Genomic DNA, 12487 nt, shown 5'->3' with positions numbered 1-12487 from the left:
CCTCCAACTGCATCTGACATCACTTGCCCATCACTGTAGGACTTCGATTCACAAGAGGTAAATCTTTAGCATCAAGAGATCAGCCTTTGCATATAAATGGATTTTAGTGAGACTGGCTTGTGAGCTGCAATTCCATTCTGTCCTCTCATACCGACCATTGTACAGCTGAAATCAGAGTTTCCCTTCTCCTAGATACCATCTGTCCACAGTGCCTTATTCTGTATTATTCAGCGCAACCCCTTGAGATCACTCTACGAAGGGCTTCCTCAATCGGCCACCCTGAGGAAGCGCTTAAACGCAGTAGTACCCAGCATGAGGGTGGCCTATACATGACTTGACATCAGCACTGCTGTGATAGTCTCGTATCTCCTGGAGTATTGCAGGATGAAGAACCTTATGTACTCTGAAAGAGCTTTAGAAGCATATTGTAACTTTCATGTACCGAAGGAATTAAGAGCCAACAAATCATGATGGGAATCAACAAAATCTGTATTGCACAAGATACTGCTTGGCACGCTATAGCTGCCTTCACTTTAAGGACTTCCTCCCTAGCTTATGGGTTGCGTGTAGTGCGGCTTTTTTCTTATTGGAGTAACACTTTGCATTACAGTATTGCAGATGGAACAAACAGCTGTAGATTACATGGGCAAATCCAAAGAAGATAGCATTATTTAGTTTAAGTGTACAGACACAGTTCAAAGAAACTGGTTCATGACCACTCCCAAAGCTGCTGTGACAGGAGTCCTGGCATTCAGAAGAGATTCCTCAGAGATACAGAGGAAAATCAGATATGCTGAGCAGGACTAAATGGTGCCAGGCAAGAAGCAAAGGTCAAATTGATAGTCCTTCATATTCCTCAGCCAGCAGAGCAGTAATATGGGACCTTAGGAGTGGGGGAAACAGGAAGGATCCTCAAACCGCATGAGGGATGTTTTATAGATCTACTGGACAGAAAATAATTGAACATCTTCCCTGTCATTCACCGCTTTATCAGCCCATCCCCATATGTGCACAATAAAAGATAAGCTATCATACTTCATATTGTGTAACTTTTCCTTTGGTAAATCAGAGTACTTCATTGTGCCTCATGAGTAAGGCAGCGTTGCAAAATTTTACTCAACTACTTTCCTGAGGTGATAGGGTTGAGGGAGTAAAATACAAACAATTTTCTCATCATAATTGTTGAAACGATAAAATAAGTAGATTTTTCCTAATGGGCTGGTATATGATCATAGCAACTTTGCAAATTTGGCGTTCCATATGCAGTTGAATTCAGGAGCTATGTGCAATTTGAGCATATATAAAGTGTGTTTGGTAACCAGAATAGGTGTGGGTGGGGTGTACTGTTAATTATCATTTGAGATATATGACTAAGGAAGTCATAAAGTGATTTGGATTACAGTAAAACTCCATTTGTCCGGCATCCAATGCTCCGGCACTCCTGATGGTCCGACACCATCGGGAACCCAGAAGTGCTCCAGGCAGCCGGGCAATAGGAGCTGCTCTGCACCCAGCTTCCCCGATTCAGCTGCTGCTGAAACTGACCAGCAGCTGAATCGGGGAAGCCAGGGACAGAGCAGCTGGGGTGCTGCCGGGTTGGTCCGGAAGTGCCGTCCCTGGGGGCTGCAGGACCAACCTAGCAGCACCCCAGCTGCTCTTGGGGACACCTGGGGCAGAGCAGCTGGAGTGCTGCCTGGTTTGTCCCGCAGCACCGAGGGGCGGCGCTACCGGACCAACCCGGCAGCACCCCAGCTGCTCTACCGTAGGCGTCCCCGATTCAGCCACTGCTGAAACTGACCAGCAGCGGCTGAATCGGGAACACCTGGGACAGAGCTGGACTATCAGAAGGGGGGGTCTATGAGGGGTCTGGGGTGGCATACCACCCCAGACCCCTCATAGCCCCCCCCTCCGATAGTCTGGCATATTTGATAATCTGGCACCCCCTGGATCCTAAAAGTGCTGGATTATCGGAAGTTTACTGTACTTAGTGAGTCCATTAAAATGGAGTGCATAATTGAGGCAAATGAAAACTTACACATCTAGGAACAAAGAATGAAGGCTATACCTACAGAATGAGGAGCTATATTTTGGAAAGGCGATTTGAAAAGGGATTTAGGATTCAGAGGGGGAAAGAAACTCAGCATGAGATCCCAAGGAAATACTGTAGCAAAAAGGGATAAGGAAAATGATGATTTTCTCTCAGTAAGCAGCTTTGGTGAGACCAGTGTTGGAATACGGCATCCAGTTCTGGTGTCCAGTTTTAAAAGGATGTTGAAAATTGGAGAGGGCATAGAAGAGAGACACAAAAATGTTGAGAGGTCTGGAGTCAATGCCCTACAGTTAAAGACATAATGAGCTTGGTCAGTTTAGCTCATTACAAAATAGGATGTGACCAATGTTCCCTGTAATCTTTTCCATCTATGTGCTGATTTCTATGTGTGTTGAGGTATTTGCGAAATGTGTACCACCTGTAGAAACAAAACACTTAGCAATGGTGCTTTACTAATCAGCTGGGTGCATTTAACTCTCTCCTGAGCAGCCGTACAAGCACACAGCTTATACTGGATGTGACTTTATTACAGTGTCTAAGTATCTTCCTTGAGATAAAATACTGGTTACCTAAGGGCTTTTTTAGCAGAGAAAAGGTATAACAAGAACTAATGGTGGAAAGCTGATGCCAGATATTCACATTTAAAATTAGACACAATTTTTTAACAGTCAGGGTAATTAATAATTGGAACATAACATAAAACATAACAAACATAAAAAGTTATTGGGCTCAGTAACCAGGTGAAATGTAATAGTCTGTATTATCTAGTTTGATCTGAATAGAATGGTCTCTCCTGGCCTTAAATTCTATGACCCTCATTATATCTATTATGAAAAATACATGTGTGTACCATTTAGGTTGGACTTTCAGTCAACCACAACCAGGAAATTCAGAATTCAAGCTTCTGTGGCCATTATGACTCAATCCCTTTATACGACTGCTTTATAATAGGCTCTTTCATTTCACAGTCACATAACAAGGTGCAATTGTGTGACCTCTTTGGTAAATATTTACCACTGCCAACTGTTCTAATTTTACCTCCTGCTCCTGTCATAAAAAGAGTGCTAGGAGGCAAGTCACAGTGACTCGAGGCTTATGTAGAGCAACAGGTAAGACAAGCATATGGGACAATAACAGCTAGAGCATTTTTATGAAGACACAAATTTGATTCATGTCTTGGAATTCAGGACAAGCCTAGTTTTCCCAAACCAGCTGTACACAGATGTTAGAGTTTGAAGACAGGTGCTCCTCTCAAATCTGTCTCAACCTACACAACTGCATCCAATTTTGTTTCTATGAAAACATTAAAGGGATAAACAGTGAGGCGGCAAAGTTTGCAGATGATACTAAACTGCTCAAGATAGTTAAGACCAAAGCAGACTGTGAAGAACTTCAAAAATATCTCACAAAACTAAGTGATTGGGCAACAAAATGGCAAATGAAATTTAATGTGGATAAATGTACAGTAATGCACATTGGAAAAAATAACCCCAACTATACATACAATATGATGGGGGTAATTTAGCTACAACTAATCAGGAACGAGATCTTGGAGTCATTGTGGCTAGTTCTCTGAAGACATCCACGCAGTGTGCAGCAGCAGTCAAAAAAGCAAACAGGATGTTAGGAATCATTCAAAAAAGGATAGAGAATAAGACGGTGAATATCTTATTGCCTATATAAATCCATGGTGCACCCACATCTTGAATACTGTGTACAGATGTGGTTTCCTCCTCTCAAAAAAGATATACTGGCATTAGAAAAGGTTCAGAGAAGGGCAACTAAAATGATTAGGGGTTTGAACAGGTCCCATATGAGGAGAGATTAAAGAGAGTAGGACTTTTCAGCTTAGAAAAGAGGAGACTAAGGGGAGCTATGATAGAGGTATATAAAATCATGAGTGGTGTGGAGAAAGTGAATAAGGAGAAGTTATTTACTTGTTCCCATAATATAAGAACTAGGGGCCACCAAATGAAATTAATGGGTAGCAGGTTTTAAATAAATAAAAGGAAGTTCTTCACACAGCGCATAGTCAACCTGTGGAACTCCTTGCCTAAGGAGGTTGTGAAGGCTGAGACTATAACAGGGTTTAAAAAAGAACTAGATAAATTCATAGAGGTTAAGTCCATTAATAGTGATTAGCCAGAATGGGTAAGGAATGGTCAGGAGAGAGATTGCTTGATCATTACCTGTTTGGTTCACCTGGCATTGGCCACTGTCAGCAGACAGGATACTGGGCTGGATGGACCCTCGGTCTGACCCAGTATGGCCATTCTTATGTTCTTTATGGTAGGTGTTATGTTGAATTACATTTTTCCCACCTATTGCTTTACAAATACATTTTGCAACCCTGACTCCCCTAACAAAATTATTCTCACCTGCATAGGATCTACAGTGTAACTTTCCAACCACTGAGTCAGCTTTGATGATATTTCTAAGTGTGTGTCTTCCATTTTAGCATACAGGAAACTGGAGAACAGTTGACATTTCTCTTTCCTTGTGTTATGATTTGTAATTTCTATGGTTTTATAGTTCATGAGACTAATTTTTTGTTGCACATTCTGCATAATCCATTTATATTTACATTGCATCTTTCTAATATTTATAAGTTTCTCCACAGTAAAATATTTCCTACTGAATTGACCTAGACAGGGCAGAGATCAGTTGAAATATTTTGATCTGTCAATAGCCAATGATTTTACAAATTGATCTGCTAGTGACCAGATGGCATAACCCAGAGACCATGTAGGTTTCTTGCTAAGATGGCACTTGAACATTGTCCTGTCATCTAACTGTGAAATTGCTATGTAATGCCATGGATGGTTTACAATTTTTTTGAAAATAATTGTTAATGGATGGAGTTTTCTATTGATTCCTTTACTCCATTCTCTTTTATAGGAACATATGCTATTTAGAAGTGTCTCACAGCTACTCATGAGTGATAATGAGAAGCCAAGTCATTCCTCCATAGAATCATAGAATCATAGAATAATAGGACTGGAAGGGACCTCAAGAGGTCATCGAGTCCAGCCCCCCGCCCTCAAGGCAGGACCAAGCTCCATCTACACCATTCCTGACAGATGTCTATCTAACCTGTTCTTAAATATCTCCAGAGAGGGAGATTCCACCACCTCCCTTGGCAATTTATTCCAATATTTGACCACCCTGACAGTTAGGAATTTTTTCCTAATGTCCAATCTAAACCTCCCCTGCTGCACTTTAAGCCCATTACTCCTTGTCCTGTCCTCAGAAACCAAGAGGAACAAATTTTCTCCTTCCTCCTTGTGACACCCTTTTAGATATTTGAAAAAATATCCATGTGATGGAAAGATACAAGAAAACGCATCCAAAATGAGTACTGAGATATCACTTGTTGATAACATCATCTCATATAATGGGGTTCTAAGCTAGCTGTAATCTAAATCCATAAGTCTTCCAGAAATTTTCTAATGACCTGCTTATTGCTGTCTGGGAAAAACATTAATGGAACTGCCAAATGAGGTCTTAAAAGGGCTTTTTAATAAACAAATTAAATAAAAAGTCTGGAATTCCTCAGTTCCGTTCTTTGGAAACAACCAGTTTCCTTCTGAGCCAATGATTTATTAGCTTTTAGTCAATGAGATACTTTTATAGCAGATATAAAGTAGAGGTTTTCTTTGAGTTTTCATATTTCAGTTTATCATGACTTACAATATGTTTGCGTTTCATGCTGCAATCACATGGAATACACCCAAACTTTTTGCAAGATTGTTTGGTGCAGACACATCTATATATAACCCCTATGATCCAAATTGCTGATGCTTGAAAATAAAGACAAGAATGCTGATCTGGACACCATGTTTATGATGCAGCATCTACCTCCGTCTGCTAACTATTGAAATTTTTTTAGGCTTCTCATCATGTCTCTTGGAAAGTTTTATTCTGGTATGACAGCTCTTGAATGTATGTATACATTAATTGGACTTCCATAACTGCTGAACACCCACAAATTTGATTTAAGTCACCAAATCTTGAACATTTAGTCCATAATATTCAAAGCCCAAATCTCCAGGTTGAGCCCACAGGATAACACCCATGGCCTTGGGGTCTTTGGTGAGCCCTTCTGAGAAATCAGGTTATGCAGTAGAAGGCTAATTCCCCAAGGAATTGAGATGCCTTTTTAAGGAGTGTGTACAATTTGCTTTTTAATGAAAGGTTAGATTTGGTATGCTAACCTCCCATGAACCCCCACCAGGGCTGAGGAAGGGCAACACATCTGCTTGTGAAGAGGGCAGCAAATGTCTTGTTACTTCTGACACATAAACCATAAGAATTTCCATCTCCATAGACCAGAGAATTTGGGGAGTGGCACCAGCAGACTGATACTGCAAACATAAAATACTCCTGTTAGGCACTACATGTTTTCCAGCAAGACAGTCTGGATATAAACTGATTATAAAGTCTCCTCAATTCAGTTATCTAATATTCACTTAGCTTTGCATTTCTAGTACAGTTCAGTGCATAATGCCACTAAATAGTACAGTATGTACTTACAGCAGCTGGGGTACGTACTGTGTGTTTGTATAAATCATTTTTACCTATGTTCATGGCAAAATGTACTAAAAGTAAAAGACCTTTTTGGAGTCTGCTAGGTGATTAGCTATTTTGGATATTGGGATATTGTGGATTACATAAAAAATCATATACCACAAAATCCAAGGGTATCTCTGGGCCCAGTGAAACAGTGGGCCAGTCCCTCCCCAGTGTATATAAACACATCTTTTGCCATCAGTGCATCTTGGCCCTATGTACACTATCTGAGCAACTGACCCAGAGCTTTTGCTATGTAGCCACTCTTTCATATTCTTGTATCAACCACTCCACAGTATCCTAGTGAGATTTCCATCATCCTGTCCAACTGAGAAATCAGTTTCCTTAAGAAAAACTCCTTTAAGAACCACTCTCTTGGCTATGAATTGACTGAACATGGTTTGAAATATGCTAAGATTTTATAATTTTCCCATTTGGAGTCCAGTGTAATTGGAGACGATTTTAGCCATAGCCAGGGCCAGATTAAGGCAGGGACTAGCCGGGCAGCTGCCCAGGGTGCCAACCTATGAAGGGGCCTGATGGCATCTGTAAGGGGCACCAGGGGGCGGGACCACGCATGCGACACGTGTCTGCTGCCCGGGGCACAGGAATGGCTCGAGCCGGCCCTGGCCATTGCTGCCTTTCTTCGTGGGCTGGGCAAAGACTACCCTGGGGACTTTTGACTGTACTTCATCATTCCCAAATATTGGGACTCACTGAGGAAAGCAGAATGACAAACTCACTCAGGGTATGTCTACACTACCACCCTAGTTCGAACTAGGGTGGTTAATGTAGGCATTCGAAGTTGCAAATTAAGCCCGGGATTTGAATTTCCCGGGCTTCATTTGCATCTTGCCGGGCGCTGCCATTTTTAAATCCCCGCTAGTTCGGAGTCCATGCCCGTGGCTACACGCGGCACGGAGTAGGTAGTTTGGATTAGGCTTCCTATTCCGAGCTACCATTACTCCTCATGGAACGAGGCTTACAGGTAGTTCGGAATAGGAAGCCTAAGCCGAACTACCTACTCTGTGCCGCGTGTAGCCGTGGGCACAGAGTCCGAACTAGCGGGGATTTAAAAATGGCGGCGCCCAGCAACATGCAAATGAAGCCCGGGAAATTCAAATCCCGGGCTTCATTTGCAACTTCAGTTGCCTACATTAACCACCCTAGTTCGAACTAGGGTGGTAGTATAGGCATACCCTCAGAGAAAAAGTCAAGCTTTGTTTAGCAACCACTTCCTGTTAGAATTACATGCATAGGAACAGAGGAATTGCCAGATTAGATCAGACCAGTGAGCCAGTGCAAATCAAGCACTTCAGAAGTGCAAATGAGCCTGGGATTTAAATATCGCGGACTTCATTTGCATACTCATGTTCCAATGCTGTGCCAATCAGGCTCAGTGTCAAAAGTGAAAGTAAAGTATAGCCGCGGCTCTGCCGACAGCGGGGAGCCTTGCTGTAAACAAGCTAGAAGTTATGGGGTAGTCTGCTCACCTGGAAAATATCTTCATAATCCCCAGTTAGAGACTAGCATATGCTTAGAAGCATTACAGTTTTTCTCTCTCAAAGACTCTTGCTTTTGTTTTTTAATCTTTACTATTTTAACAACTTTCGTGGTTATCCATATACACAATCCTTTTCTTCAATCTTCCTATGCTCTTAATATTAATTACATCCCATGGCAATAAGTTCAACAGCTAAACAGGTACTGTGTGAAAAAGGATTTCCCTTTATCAAATTTGCTGCCTTTTGAGTTCATTCACAGTATCCTTGACAAGGCATCTGTGGCCCAAACTGGAGTAGGATGGAAAATACATGCATGGATATTGCTGCTACTTGTCTACTAAGAAAGTACTGTACTACACTAGAGCTAATTCTCCTGCTGGTAAAGGAAAAAATTTGTCTTAGCTCTGAATTTCCAGTTTGGGGTTCAAGTTAGATTGGTTTAAAAAATAATGATTTTGGAAAGGGGTTTGTGTGAATGATTTTTCAGTTTCAATCTATGTGGTTTCTAACACATGCCAAGGTTTGCTTTAAATATTGGGTTTAAACTAGCTCAAAATCTCAGTGCCAAACCCTGTACAAATGTCAAGTTTCATGTTGACACCCCGCAAAACAATTTCACTTGAGTTAAACAGAAAACCAGGCTGAGTTGGAGCTAAACTGAGCCCCAGTACTCTGACACTTTGGATCCGGCCCTGTAAGAACATTGATATCAGTTTTGTCATGTAGTGATTGATTGTTCTGTCCCCTTTAGAAATGGTATTGAGATCCACAAAAAGGTCTTAGCTTTGGACTGAGCTCAAGAGCAGGTTGTAGTGGATTACAAAATTGTTTTAGTGCATAGAGAGCCTGGCCTCCTTCAGGATATGTTTTTTTTTTCCTGCTCCTGGCCAGTGTCTGCAGGTGAGTGCTATCACTTGTCTATTGGGCATAATCACTGTTGGCTAGATTGTCACAGCCCTTGCTTGTAAGAGGGTGTAATTGTCAGATAGTAACTCTTGCTATGGTAGTTAGAATAGGGCTACTCAGCCAATACTTCCTGCTGTAAACAAACAGGCAGGGTGTTGATATGGCTGCAACCACACCCTTCAATTAATTTTCCACACTAGCTCACCAGGTACACAGAGACCAATGAGCTGCCCCATAGAAGAAGGTGAAGTCACTTACTCTGCCTCTCCTTAATAATTAGCTGCTGCTATCATGTAAATATGCCACATGGCCATAATAATAAAATGCTAATGAAATGCTGTAACCAATTTTCATATCCCAGTTGCATGGCTGTGTTACGTTACCCTTTAAGACAGCAATAGCTAAGCCTATATAATGGGTTATAATATACATGCAGCACAGGCTACAGAAGCCTAGTTGAAATAGAGTGCCATTTTGCTGTGGTGCCACAGATGACTGACCTACTGCATGTTTTCATCTTTGAAATGTCAGAGGTTTTGTTGGGTTGGTTGGTTGGTTTTGCCGGTGGTAAGTGGCCAAAGAAGACTGAGGTAGATACCTTGTCTAAGTGTGCCATTGACTGAAATGACAAGTCACTTGGCCAAAAAGTCAAGAAAACTCAATCAAGGATAACTCCTGAGTGATGACACGTCCTGGCAGCAGTAATGAGGGAAGGAGAGGACTCTTCCAGAGTGTCTCAAAGCTTTCTGAATGTGAGCAGCTCCCCTTACCCATGGCGTAGCTAAGCTCTCCTATTCCAGACCGTGGCAGGCCAGAGATAACAAGTTTGCTACTGCATAGGAATGGCCGCTGTCACAGTTCAAGACAACTAAACCTATGTTCTCCACCCTCACTCTCCATCATGGTCTACCTCAAGCATCCATTGTGGGCTTCCAGCTCCTAAATGATCACCTCTTCTCAATAGAAACCCACTTCTTTTGCTGTCTAGACTGGAATTTTTTCAGGCTGTCATATGCTCAGAAAGCCAGACTCGGTTTTGCTTTCTCTCCAGAGACTATGAACAGCATAATGACCCATGGTTAAAAGTTACCACACTGCTCTTTATGACCCAGCATATTTATTCTTAAAGCGCAACCATTACAGAGAAATCCTCCCTGCCACATGCATGCTAAAAAGTTTACCAGAAGTCACCCTAATTCCTGCCTTGAGGTCTCATAGGTGTCAGCCCTTGAAAACTCCCCAATTGGTTGTCCCCATGGTTACAAATTCATAACTGTCTCAAAACCAGAATACCCATGAATACTTTAGCCTTTGCTTTATGTAATATTGGCCTCTGAATTTGTTCTCATATAACAGGTGACCATAAGACAATGGTTTATTCCTCAGACAATTGTTTCAGAAAGCTGGGTATTTTGTATAACTGAAGTTGAGGAATTGGCATTCCCTTCCCCTAGATATGCCCCAGGAAAATTACTTCATACACTTAATTGTACCAGAAGTCCATTCCTGTCTGGCACGTTGTTCAATATAATTCATTGAAGCCCGAGTCTGGCACATCTTTCCCCTTGAAAAGTGGCATATCAACCCAGCACTCAATAGTATACAAACCATGCAATTAATACAACAGACTCTAATGATAATCAAAAATAATTCAAAAAGAGCTCTGCAAGGAAATTGAATAAAATTGCCATATCTCTCACAATCATAAGCTCTTGGGAATCCAGAAGAATCCAGTCTTATTCTTTTCATGGGGAGAGGCACCCGTGTTTCTTTTAAAGGTGGGGGCATTTAGTCTCTTTCCACAAATGCATTGTCCCATGTGCCACACCTTGACTAGCCACAGGAATGGAAATCTGTTTCCTAGCTGGTATAATCTACTGCCCAAAGGTGTGGTCCTGTGAATAAACAGATCTGTAATAATGTGCAAGCTCCAACCATGAGGACAAACCTTAGCCCACCCAAAAATACAGCTGACATCACAGCATCCTGGTACTTGATCATAAAGCCAGCGACCAAACATGCCTGCACAACAAAATGTCAAAATCCACTGTCCTAGCATCCTTGATCAAGGAAAGAGTCTAAATCTGGAGCAGCCAACAATAGAGAGGAGAAATCCCAGCACCCACACATAGGGAGCCCCATACTATATTACTTTCAATTCAAATCCATGAAACAGTCTCTCCCAGGGAATACAACAGGGGATGTGAGGTAGGAATGTGAAGTGGTAACCAGTTAAGTAAACAGCACCCTTACCAGGTGAGGCTTACTGGGTACCGGTTAACTGGTACCCAGGAGCAGCACTTCCCCCCCTCCCTCACGCCTGCAGCAGCTGTCACCCCAGCATCAAGGTTGGGACCAACAGCCTCCTGCCACTGGCAGCAGCAGCAGGCCCAGCCCCAGCTCCAGGGCTGAGAGCTTCCTGCTTGCAGTGGCAGTAGCCCCAGACCTGGGGCTGGGAGCTCACTTAGTCGGTTAACCTAACATTTAAATGGTTAACTTAACCTGAATGTGAGGGCATAGCAGGAAAAAAGAGTTCCTTTCTCCTTGAAGAGCCCTTTACTGCAAGCAATGGCCAATCACAGCATTTATTTCAGGAAATAGAAATTGTTCGCTGAGGCTGTGTCTAAACTACACAGTTCTTCTGGGAAAAGATATGCTTTTTCCGCTTCTTTTTTCGGAAGAGGCTTTTCTGACATTTGGCCCCTCTACCCAGGGCCAAATGTCGAGAAAAAATCCTTTTTCGAAACATCCCTTCTTCCTCATAAGACAAGGTTTACAGGGATGCCAAAAAAACTTGTCTGGTATTCAATACAAAATTTTGGAAGAGCAGATGTGTTCCTTGGATGCGGCAGAGTTTTTCCGGGATACCTCTGGTATCCCGGAAAAACTCTGGGTTTAGACGTACCCTGAGGCATCCTTATAAAAGTGATCCCCAAATGCTATAGCCTCCATGCCCTAGCCCTATAAATGTGCACCAGTCATAAGAGCCTGTAGGACATAATAAAAATTACTGTTGAGTCCAACCAGGAGGAAAGTGAGGGCACCTACCAGAACACTAGAGCCATTTTTTGAAAAGGAAGAAAAAATACAGGAAGAAATTTAAAGAAAAAGAAAATAAATTTGGAGCAGTTCTTGTTGAAATGTTAGGCTACGTCTACATTTGTGCAAAATCTTGCTGCCTGTCTACACTGGCCGCAAGTATTTGCGCAAGAACACTGACGTTCTACTGTACGAAATCAGTGCTTCTTGCGCAAATACTCTGACGCTCCCGCTCAGGAATAAGTCCTCTTGTGCAAGTGTTCTTGCGCAAGAGGTCAGTGTAGATAAGTAACATAAATTTTCTTGTGCAAGAAAACCTGATGGCTAAAATGGCCATCGGAGCTTTCTTGCACAAGACAGCGTCTACACTGGCATGGATGCTTTTGTGCAAAAGCAAATCTTTTGCGCAAAGGCACAT

Source organism: Pelodiscus sinensis, chromosome 1 (assembly GCF_052426305.1).
Source record: "Pelodiscus sinensis isolate ZL-2025 chromosome 1, ASM5242630v1, whole genome shotgun sequence".
In the NCBI taxonomy this organism is placed as follows: domain Eukaryota; kingdom Metazoa; phylum Chordata; order Testudines; family Trionychidae; genus Pelodiscus; species Pelodiscus sinensis.
This window is presented reverse-complemented; position numbering follows the sequence as displayed.